The 11,185-nt window shown below is 39.8% G+C and overlaps 1 protein-coding gene across 4 annotated transcripts in view; it reads left to right on the top strand.

Annotated features, from left to right (window-relative positions):
* Positions 1-7,516: 7,516 nt before the first annotated feature.
* ZNF41 (zinc finger protein 41) overlaps positions 7,517-11,185 on the top strand; it is a 53,385-nt gene continuing 49,716 nt past the window's right edge. For 2 of the 4 annotated variants that reach the window (XM_036840897.1, XM_036840900.1), the window contains exon 1: positions 7,517-7,685. The gene's annotated coding sequence lies outside the window, so the exon portion shown is untranslated. Of the gene's footprint in view, positions 7,686-8,151; positions 8,230-8,382; positions 8,493-11,185 lie in introns of those variants that run through there. The other 2 variants (XM_036840899.1, XM_036840898.1) reach the window with 2 other exon arrangements.

Here is an 11,185-nt window from a genome sequence, read left to right as displayed (position 1 = left end):
TGGCCCAGTGATACTGATTTGGAAATTCTGGCTGCCCAAACTGTGAGAGAATAAATTTCTGTTGTTTTAAGCCACTAAGTTTGTGGTAACTTGTTCCAGCAGCAATAGGAAACGAATGCAGAGTTTGGTAACAGAAGAGGGGTGTTGCTGTAACAAATACCTAAAAATGTGGAAGTGGCTTTGGAATAGTGTAGTTGAATAATATGTAGAGGCTGGAAGAATGTTAAGGAACATGACAGAAAAAGTCTCGATTGCCTAAAACAAACTGCTGGTTGAAACATAGATGCTGAAGGCACTGCTGGTGAAGGCTCAGAAGAGGTGAGGAATGCTGGCAACCTGTGGATAGAGCAGGACCTTGCTGAAACCTTGATTTTGGTCGTGATGCTGATTTCAGACTACTTACCTTCAGAACTGTGAGAGAATAAGTTACTGTTGTTTTAAACCACCAAGTTTGAGGCAGTTTGTTACAGCAGCCATAGGAAATGAATACACTTACTCTCTATTGTCCTAACCTGTTCAATTTTGATTTCACCTTCAGAAGTTTCTCCTCAGTGTAGATCCTTATCCTGGAAGAGAGCCCTAGTGGATCAATGTACAATAAAGGATTAACTCAGCAGGTCTGGGTTGTCCAAACCTTGCATGTCTCAAAGAAAGGTTTGGCCCTTGCCCAGCTCCTGGTAGACAACCTCTAAGCCCTTGACATAGCCCGCCTGTTAAGAATATCTTTGTTTACCTGAGTCCATGAGCCATGCCATAGAGTTTACTCTAAAACTGTAATTTATGGTGGAGGTCTTGGGCCATCCAGAATCAGCTCGAACTTTGGAGGGACCGAGTAACTAAGGTCAGCTCTACCCATGTGATTGACTCCAAATAAAAACTCTGACACCAAGACTCAGGTGAGCTTCCCTGGTTGGCAATATTTCTGTGTGTTACTCCACATCTTGTTGGGAGAATTAAGCACTGGCTAGATGACTCCTCTGGGAGAGGAGAATTGGAAGCTTGTTCCTGGTCCCTCCTGGACTCTGCCCCATGTGCTCTTTTCCATTGCTGATTTAAATCTCTATCCTTTTGTTGTAATAAACTATAACAATGAGTATAACCACTCTGCTAAGTTCTCTGTGTTCTTTTGGCGAATCATTGAACTTGAGGGTGGTCTTGGGAACCCCCAAGCACAGTCAGTCTTAAGAGTTCACAGGAATTAGGCTGCTCCAGCCCCCTCAGACTTTACTGCAGACCCCTTACATTCACTTGTTACTGGATAGGGTAAAACGCCTCTCAGTTTCAGCTACTGAATTCAAGTTGGCATACCATCCCTGTTGACTGTTTTGGCATTCTCCTTTTCTCAGGCCTGTCAAATGCCCCTTAATTCTCTCTGCTTTTTCCTACACAGGTAACTATACCATGCAGTTCTTGTGGCTACTGGTGACCTGTCCTCACCCACACATATTTTGAAATTCATAGATATTTTGGCTATTTATTGCTGTGGAACTAAACTGCACCAAAACTTAGTGGCTTAAAATAATAACCATTTTATTGCTCACGATTCTATCAGTTAAAAACTTGGGCAGGGCTCAGTGGGGATGGCTCCATTTCTTTCCCATATGATGTCTGAGGCAGCTAGAATGGGCTTGGAGGATCCAAGATGCTTTCAACACATGATTGGGACCTTGGTGCTAGTTTTCAGTTGGGGCCTCAGTTCTTATGCACATGGACTCTTTTTTAAAATGGTGTCTCAGAGCCTTGGTCTTCAGAAAGATAGGACTTTTTTACAGGGTGTCTAGGTTCCCCTCTCACTAAAGCAGAAGTTCAAGGCCTCTTAATGCCTATGCTCAGAAGCCCCAGAATGTCATTTCTACTGCATTTTATTGCTGAAACAGAACATAAGGCCAGCCCAGACACAAAGAATGAAAAAATATATTCCATATCTCAATAGGAGGAGTGGTAAGCACTAACAGGGATGGAAATATTGTTGGCAGTCATACCTGCAGAAAATCTACCATGCTGGGGATACTGTGTCCCCTAGTTTTGTTGTGAATGTTATCTATGGGTTTTGATGCTGCTGTCTGGTTGCTGTTTGCATGTTGGCATGAAGAGAGATTTAAAAACTGCTCAGCTGCCACCATATTCCCAGCATCCATTCTAATTTTTTAAAAATCATCTTAGAAAAGAATAGAAATTTTGGGTGAGTAAATGGTACATTCTCCTAAGAAATTAGGAGTAAATGAAAGTAGCGCATCTGTGTGTGTGTGTGTGTGTGTGTGTGTGTGTGTGTGTGTGTGTGATGGACCAATAGAGAAAATTTGAATCATGTTTATAAGTAATAGAAGGATAATCACCAGCAGAATTGATAAGCAGAGTTGAACTTCCAAATTACTAGGAGAGGAAGAAGAATGAACAGAAACTTGACAGAGATGGCAAATGTAAGGAAATTGAAAAGGAGTATCAACAACAAAGTAGAAAAGGGAAACAGTCTGATTGAAGACACAAAATTGAGCATATCATTAACAAATGAAATCGATTGGGTTCTCCTATACAAGACTGTGAAATAGGGTTTAAAAACAAGAGTTATGCATTGTTTCCTAATTGTACATTTGAAATAAAGAGGCAAAATTAAACACTATGTAAAGATACATCAGGTAAATGCAAGCAGAATAAAGGAGGCCAGATGATATAATTATCAGGTTAAACTCCAAGGCCAAAAGCATTCAACAGATTTTTAAAAAGAGACATTATGTAATAATAAAGTATACATTAGATGAAGATATAATATGTATAAACATTTATACAAACACCAATAACACCAGAAAAAATTCATAGAAAAGGAACAAAATTTTATTTATTTTGTTTATTTTTTGGCTGCATCGGCTCAGTAGTTACAGTGCGCGGGCTTAGTTGCCCCGCGGCATGTGGGATTTTAGCTACCCGACGAGGGATCGAACCGGCGTCCTCTGCGTTGCAAGACGGATTCTTAACCACCACGGTTAAGAATCCATAATTTATAAACTTTAAATTCATAATTTATAGTGGGAGGTTATACCTCGTTCAGAATATGATAGATCAAGCTAACAAAAATAATTAAAGGTAAGAAAGATATGAAAATTATAATCAATAAACTACATTTAAAAGACATAAAAAGAAATTTGTATCTTACAAGCAGACACTCTACTCCTATGTCCTTGCAACATTAAAAAAACATTTAATTGTTTAACTTTGCCTCAGAGAAATGATTGATATATGTTTTAAAAGTAGGGCTTTGGCAGATCACATTCTCTGATAAGAGCCAACAAAAACAGAAATAAATTAAATATTACCATAACACCTTAACCAGTTGAAAATTAAGAAACACTTTCCAAAATAAATCGGGACTAAATGGGTCTATAGAGTCCAGTTCGTAGAGAAAGATGGAAGTTTCCCAATTTATTTTTTAAAAGAGAATAATGTTAATACCAAAACTGAAATATATTGCTCGAAAAAGAAGGTAACTAGAGACAGTATTTCATGAATATGGCTAAACTTTTCTAAATAAAATATCTGCATATCAAATAAATCCAGATATGTCTTGGGAAAAAAAATACACCATAACCATTAAGATGATCCAGGAATGCTAGTATGGTTTAATATTTGTAAATCAATCGATATACTTCATTACACCAACACTTTAGAAAAGCCATGTAACACTGTTAATTGATATAAAAAAGTATGTGATACAATTCATTAGCCATTATATTAATAATAAAAACTCAAAATAGAAATAGAAGGAAATGACTTAAAATTGACAAAACCATTTTCCAAAAATTTCCAGAAAACTTTATACTAAATGGTAAAATGGATAAAATGATTTCCATTAAAAGTGACAACACCATAGGGATGCTCTCTATCACATCTATTACTCAATATTATTTTGAAGGTTCTATCTCAGCATTGTCTGATACAACTTTCCACAATGATGACGTGTTCTATATAGAGAGAGCTGCCTAATACAGTAGCAACTAACCATATGCTGCCACTGAGCACGTGAAATGTGGCTAGGTGACTAAGAAACTGAATTTTAAATTTTATGTAGCTTTAATAAATTTAAATTTAAATAGCCATGTAAGTTTAGTGGCTACCATATTGGATAGCTAATTCAGTGGGAAAAGAACTAATGACATCAAATAGCAGATAAAAAAGAATATTATCTAAATCTAATATGATTATACAATTAGAAAACCTAAGAGACTATACTAAGAAGCTACCAGCATTGGTAGGGAGTTTTGATAAGGAGCTGAATATAAGATAAAATTTTAAAAATAGGTCTTTCCTTACTATACTAGCAGTTAGCAGACAGGATTAGCAAAAATAAGTCTGAACAATAACAATAAAAATATTATAAATATCTAAGAATCAATTTAACCAAAAAAGATGATGGACTTTTATAAGAAGAAAACTATGAAATATCATTGAAGCATATAATACAAGACATAATCAGAGACAGATCGAATCCCTAGATACAAAGGCTTATTATAATAAAGAGCATTAACTCTCTCCAAACTATTAATATATTGGGCTGGCCAAAAAGTTCGTTCGGGTTACCCAACAATACAATTCCAATCAGAATAACAATAGTTTTGTTTTGTGGAGGGTTTTGTGGGGGTGCGTAGCATTCATTTTGAAACTTCATTAAATGATTCTAGGAACTTCAGAGTTCCTAGAAAAATAGATCCGCAAGAACAAAAATCCTTTGAAATCATATATAGAGACACAGAGTTCAGATCAAGCTAAATATATTTGTGACCTTATATGACAGAAGTGACATTTAATTCAGTGCCTATAGGGCAGTAACTTCCATAAACCGTGCCAGCTGATAATGTTGGATTTTACCTGAACCCTGTGATTCTGGTAAATAGTGAAGGTTAAGAAATTCCCTTACTCTTTTTTTTTTTGAATTTATTTAGTTTTGGCTGCGTTGGGTCTTCGTTGCTGTGTGCGGGCTTTCTCTAGTTGCGGCAAGTGGGGGCTACTCTTCGTTGTGGTGCGCGAGCTTCTCATTGTGGTGGCTCCTCTTGTTGCGGAGCACGGGCTCTAGGCACATGGGCTTCAGTAGTTGTGGCACTCGGGCTCAGTAGTTGTAGCTTGCGGGCTCTAGAGAACAGGCTCGGTAGTTGTGGCGCACGGGCTTAGTTGCTCCATGGCATGTGTGGGATCTTCCTGGACCAGGGATTGAACCTGTGTCCCCTGCATTGTCAGGCAGACTCTTAACCACTGCTCCACCAGGGAAATCCTCCCTTACTCTTTTGTGTTCTTGTGTGTTACTCTTTGCTTACTGCAAAGAACCTCCCTTCCCTATACGACTTTGGACTCACAGACGCCCCTTGTTTACCTGTGACATGGCCAGACACAGACCCCCCAAATTCTCATTCTTTTCCTTATAAACATTGATTAATCTCAAAAAAATGCTTGTTAGCCAAAATTTAGCCAAGCTTCTCTCCTTCCTACAGGTTCCTGAACTCTGCTTGCCCCCAAGCCTGAGCAAGCACAAAAAATGTGGAATGTACCCCTCTTCTCAGCTTGTCCTGGGAATCAGCTGACCACAGTGGGCACTTTCTTGTCAGACCCCACGGGTCATTCCCCTGCTTGTGCAGCTTCTCCTGCACAGATTCTGCTTATCTTGGCTTGCCTCCTCCTTACCCTATCTAAAAAAAAGCCTTTTTCTGTTTGGTTTTGAGATGCTTGCAGATTTCTGAGATGGGAATCTTCTCCCTATTGCAATAGTCTTTCTTTCTAATTAGTCTCTCCCTATCTAATTCTAGATTTGTTTTTATTTGATGCAGCAACAGTGAAGCTTGACCTTGATCTCATACCATATACCAGAGTAAATTTCAACTAGATTAAAGGTTAAAGTAGAAAAATTTAAAACAATAAAAATGAAATAAATGTTAAGACTATCTTTTTAGGACTACCTGGAATGGGGAAAGGGGACCATACAAGATAGGAAATACAGAAGCCAGAAAAGAAAACTTATTTTTGATGAAAGAATACATTTTTCTAATTACAGATCAAAGGACAACTACAAATGCAAAGGGCAAAAAGAGTTAGGGGGAAAATATTGCAATGCCACTAACTAACAAAGACTTAATAATATCCCTAGTGTACAAAGAGCTCCTACAAATTGATAAGAAAAAGACAAATCACTCCAAAGAAAATTGGACAAAGGATATGAAGATTTGCAGAAGAGAAAATCTAAATGGTCAACAAACAGAAAAAGATCTTCAGTTGTACAAGTGGTCAAGAAAATGCAAATTAAAGCAGTTAAATTAGCCCTCTGATTGGCAAAAATTAGAGCATCAACATTCAGTGCTAGAGAAGATTTGCCTTGATGGACTCATATTTTGCTAGTGGGAGTAGGAAATGTTAAAAATCTTTTGGGGAAGTTATTTGGCTGTATCTATTCAGCAACACAATAGTCTTACTTGTATTTAATAATAAAACTTAAAAATATAGGAAGCAAAAATTGACTGGTGAAATGAAACCCTGACTTATCAATACAGTGGGAAATCTCTCTCAGTAACTCAGGGAGCAAGCAGAAGAAAATCATCAGGAATGATATACACATTTAAAAAAATTTTTTATTGGAGTATAGTTGATTTACAGTGTTGTGTTAGTTTCAAGTGTATAGCAAAGAGGAACAATATACACATTTTAAACAGCCCAACTAACAAGCTTGAACCAATAAACATATACACTAAACCCAACTACTGGAAAATATATGGTTTTTTCAATCAAGAGATGAAACATTTTTGAAAACTGGGCCTGTACTTGAACCTTAAGGCAAATTTCAACAAATTTCAACTCCACATCATTCAGACAACATTCTCAGATCACAGTGCAATTAAGTTAGAAATCACTAACATCGAGATTAACTTTGTGTTTGAGGAAATGAAAAATGGTGTTAGGAACTGTAGAATTTTCTGCACTCCCTCTAAGTTCCTTCTTTAATCATTAAGTATGAGAACAGGATACAAAAGAATGAGATGGGCCAAATCAAAAACAGCTCCCTTCAGCAGCATTCCACCTGCGGACCAAAGCCCACCAAACTTGCAGCTGGCACTTGGCTGCTTTGGTTTCCTTCTATAAAATTCCTATCCCATATAAAACTCTCCATGCTCCAGGAGACACTGCGCAGGGCTGTTCTTGTCGCAGCAGCCTGAATAAAGTCACCATTCCCTTGACATTTGAGTCTCGGAGAATTTTTGCATGTTCGACTGCACTGGACTTCTAAATAATTCTTGGGTCAAACGGGGGAAAATTACAAATTAGCACTTGAAAGTGAACACTAATGAAAATGCAACAAATCAAAACTTGGATCTTTAGAAAAGAAGTTTAAACTTCATGCTTCTATAAGGAAACTGGGAAGGCTGATTACTCGAGTTTTTAAAAAATTGGATGACGTGCCCCACCACTGATGTCACAAGCCCCCCCCCGGCCCCCCCGCCCAGCTCAATGGCTCCCTGCACAGATGCTTGGTTTCTGGCGCTCAATCACCTCAGCTCCCTGCGCCCAGAGTGGTTAAACTCTCGCTGCGGGCGACTTCCGCTTCCTGGCCTAAATCTGACACGTACTATTCCCCCCGTGGCAACTACCCAGGGTCGGTGACAGCCAGAGCCGGGCGATGCCCCCAGCCGACGGGTGGACAGAGGCGCCGTCAGGTGGGCACGTAGCGGCGCCCCGGGCCCTGCCGCCGCGAGCCGCCTGCGCCGATCGGGGGCCGTTCCGCACCCCGAGAAGTGGAGCGGCGGCTGGGGCGGGGGCCGGCCAGTGTCTGGGCCGGTGCCTTGGAGGTGTCTTTCTAGCTAGGATGGGGGAGAGGGGCAAGGGGGGTTGCAACGCGCGAAGATGCCGCGACTCCCCGGGGATACGGCCTGAGGGCGGGGCCCCGAGCGCAGAGAAGGGAAGGCGCCAGGCCCGCGCCTCGGGGTAATGGTGGAGCATGCGGCGCAGGAGGGAGGAGTCCGGGATCCGCAGGCGGATCTGCTGGGCCCGATCGGCTCCCGGGAAACCCCACCGGGGAAGGTCTGGCGGGGGACCGCCGGCTCCGGCGCAGCAGAGATGCCCACCCTCCCAAGATGGCGACTCCCGGAGAGACACTCCCAAGGGGACAGCCATGTTAGTGGCCTGACGAAGTCACTAAAGAAAATCGGAAAGCCCGCCTCTCCTCCGACACACACAGACACGCACACGCACTGACACCTCGTGAGTGCACCCAGTGTAATTGGGGGCTAACGGCCGCTTCCGCGCCGACACTGAGCATGTGCAGTGCGAAGTCCAGAAACGTGGGAGTCCCACAGAGGCAGTTTCAATACTTCTGGTTCCGGGACTGAGTTTAACAGAGGCGGCGATTTAGGGCCAGTAGAACGTTGACATAATTATGGGGGTGTTACGACATGGCTTTCGGGCTCAGTGATGGTACTCTGTGGGGTGAGTGATGGGGCTTCTCTGGAGTCACTTATGAGGAGGTGCGTAGAGTGACAGGGGTTTGTGGGTGAATGGTGGGGGCAGTAGGGAAAGTAATAGGTAGTCTGTGGGGTGAGTATTGGGGGGTCTGTGGGGTCATAGTGATGCAGGGTCTATAGGGTGAGCAGGGGGCATCGGTGAGGTGAGCGATGAGGAGTCTGTGGGGTGAGTGATGAGGACCCTCGGAGGCCACTGATGGATGTGGGGTAAGTGACTGAGTCTGTGGGATAAGCGATGGAGGTTTGTGGGGTGAGTGGTCAGGCGTAAGTGCAGTGAGGAATGGGGACTGTGGTGTGAGTGATACAGTCTCGGAGGTGTGATGTGTGCTCTTTGGGGTTAGTGCTGGAGTTCCTGTGGGGCGAATGATGGGGGTTCTGTGGGGTGTCATAGGGGGTTAGTGGGGTAAGTGATGGAGGGGTCTGTGAGATGAATGATGGGAGTTCAGTGGGGTAAGTGATGAGGGTCTTTGAGGAGAGTAATGGGTGGTCTGTGGAGTGAATGATGGAGAGCTTGTGGAGTGAGTAATGGAGAGTGAATGAGTGAGTGAGTGATGGAGAATTTTTGAGGTGAGTGATGAGCGCCGCGGGATTAGTGTTGCAGAGTCTATGAGGTATATGATGGGGTTTATTGGGTGGATGGTCAAGGTTTCTGTGGTGTGAGTGATGGAGCTCTGTGGGATGAATGATAACGTTTCTTTGGGACTAGTGATAGTGATAGAGGGGCCTGTGGAATCAGATATCCTGCTTCATGGGGTCAGTGATAGGTGGTCTTAGGATTGAGATGGGATTGTTTCAAAAACCTACCTTTGACCTTCTTGGTCCTCCTGTATCTTTGTTTTCTGTGTCATTAGTTTCTGCCCTTGATTTCATTCTTTCTTTTCTTTGGGTTTTTTCTTTTATTCTTATTCTTAAATTCCTAAATTGAATGCTTATCTCATTAATATTCAATCATTTTCTTTTACAGTATAAGCATTAAGTTCATGATTTTTTCTCTAAGAACACTTTAGCTCCATGTCACAAGTGTTGATATGTAACATTTCCACCATAGTTTATTAATAGTGTTTTCTAATTTTTGTTGTGGTTTTCTCTCTGATCCCTTAGTTATTTAGTTATGAGATTTTGATTTCCCAAAAAGTTGTAATTTTTGTTATTGATTTCTAAATTATAGCCAGAGACTGTCATCTGAGTGATTATTAGGTGCAGGAATGGATGTTCCTTGAAGTGGATGGTATGTACTGAAATTTAAGTCCAAAACTTTTGTAAAATTGCAACTCCCACCAGCAACATATAAAAGGGCTCATTCCAAAATCATCTCCCACACTGAATGTTGCTGCACTTTTTAATTTCTGCCATTCTGAGGGCCAAACACAACAGTATGTAGCTTACCTTGATGTGCATTTTCCTGACAACTGGTGGCTGAATATCTTCTCATATTTATTGGCCTTTGAAATGTATTTTTAAACATTTTCATATCCTTTGCTCTTTTTTTTCTTTATGTAGTTTGTCTTACTAATTTGTGGATATTAACCTTCTGTCATTTATTGTAATTTTTTCCCTTTATCTCTCTTTTATCTTGATTTTTGAAAGGTGTATTCACATATAATTAGAAAAAATAATTATCTGATTAGGTAATTTTTCCTTAACAAGTTCTGAATATCGTGTCTTGCCTAGTGGGTTCTTCCTGCTTTGTGCTTAAATAAATATATGCCTTAAATTTAAATTTTTATTGTTTTAAAGTTAAATTGTAATCCAACTGGAAAATTCTGGTGTGTGGTGTGAGATGAGATCAAAGTTTCTATTTTCCATTTGGATAGAAAATTTGCCAGCACCAATCATTAAATAAACACCCTTTTCTAACTCAGTTAAATGCCACTTTTGTCACATAAATTCCCAAATGTATATCGTTCTATTTCTGAACTCTATTTTTTCTTCTGATATATGTATCTACTCCCTTTCAAAAAATTGTTTTGACTTTAGAAATACTTTTAATATTGAATAGTGCTAATCCCCTCACTGTTCCTTTTTTTTTTTTGGTTGTTTTCTTTAATCTTTTTTAGCATTTATTCTTCTATATGAATGTTAAAACCATTTTATTTCACTTCAAAAGCAACCATTAAAACTATATTTTTAAATTTTCTTCTTATAGATTCAGAACCTTTTTTGAAAAGTTCATTCTTAGATATTTTAAATTTGATATCATCACAGTGAATAGCACATTTCTCTATTTTCATAGAAAAAAATATATAAATTTTTTAATTTTTATTTCTTTTTTGTATTTTATTTCTTATCCAATCCAGCTATCACATTCTCATGTGAATTCCAGTTGCCTTTTATGGTCTCTTAGTTTTCCTAGATATAATATCATGTCACATCCAATTAACAATGATACTCTCTCTTCCTTTCAAATATTTATTCTGATTACTTCATCTTCTCCTATTGCATTAGCTAGAGCTTTCAGAACAATGTTGAGTGATACTTGATAGAGAGTATCCCTATCTTGTTGCTAATTTGAAAGTGAAGGGTATTCATTCATTCATTCAACAAACATTTGTTGAATACCTTCACCTTTCCAGATACGGGGTTTGAAATCCTGCATGGCCACTTATTAGCTACGTGATCTTTTTTTTTCCTAACAGCTTTATTGATATAATTCAGCTACCATAAACTTCACCATTTAAAGCTTACAATTCAATGGT

Source organism: Balaenoptera musculus, chromosome X (assembly GCF_009873245.2).
Source record: "Balaenoptera musculus isolate JJ_BM4_2016_0621 chromosome X, mBalMus1.pri.v3, whole genome shotgun sequence".
NCBI lineage: Eukaryota > Metazoa > Chordata > Mammalia > Artiodactyla > Balaenopteridae > Balaenoptera > Balaenoptera musculus.
The sequence above is the reverse complement of the archived record's forward strand: the minus strand, read 5'-3'. Positions and strand labels throughout refer to the sequence as shown.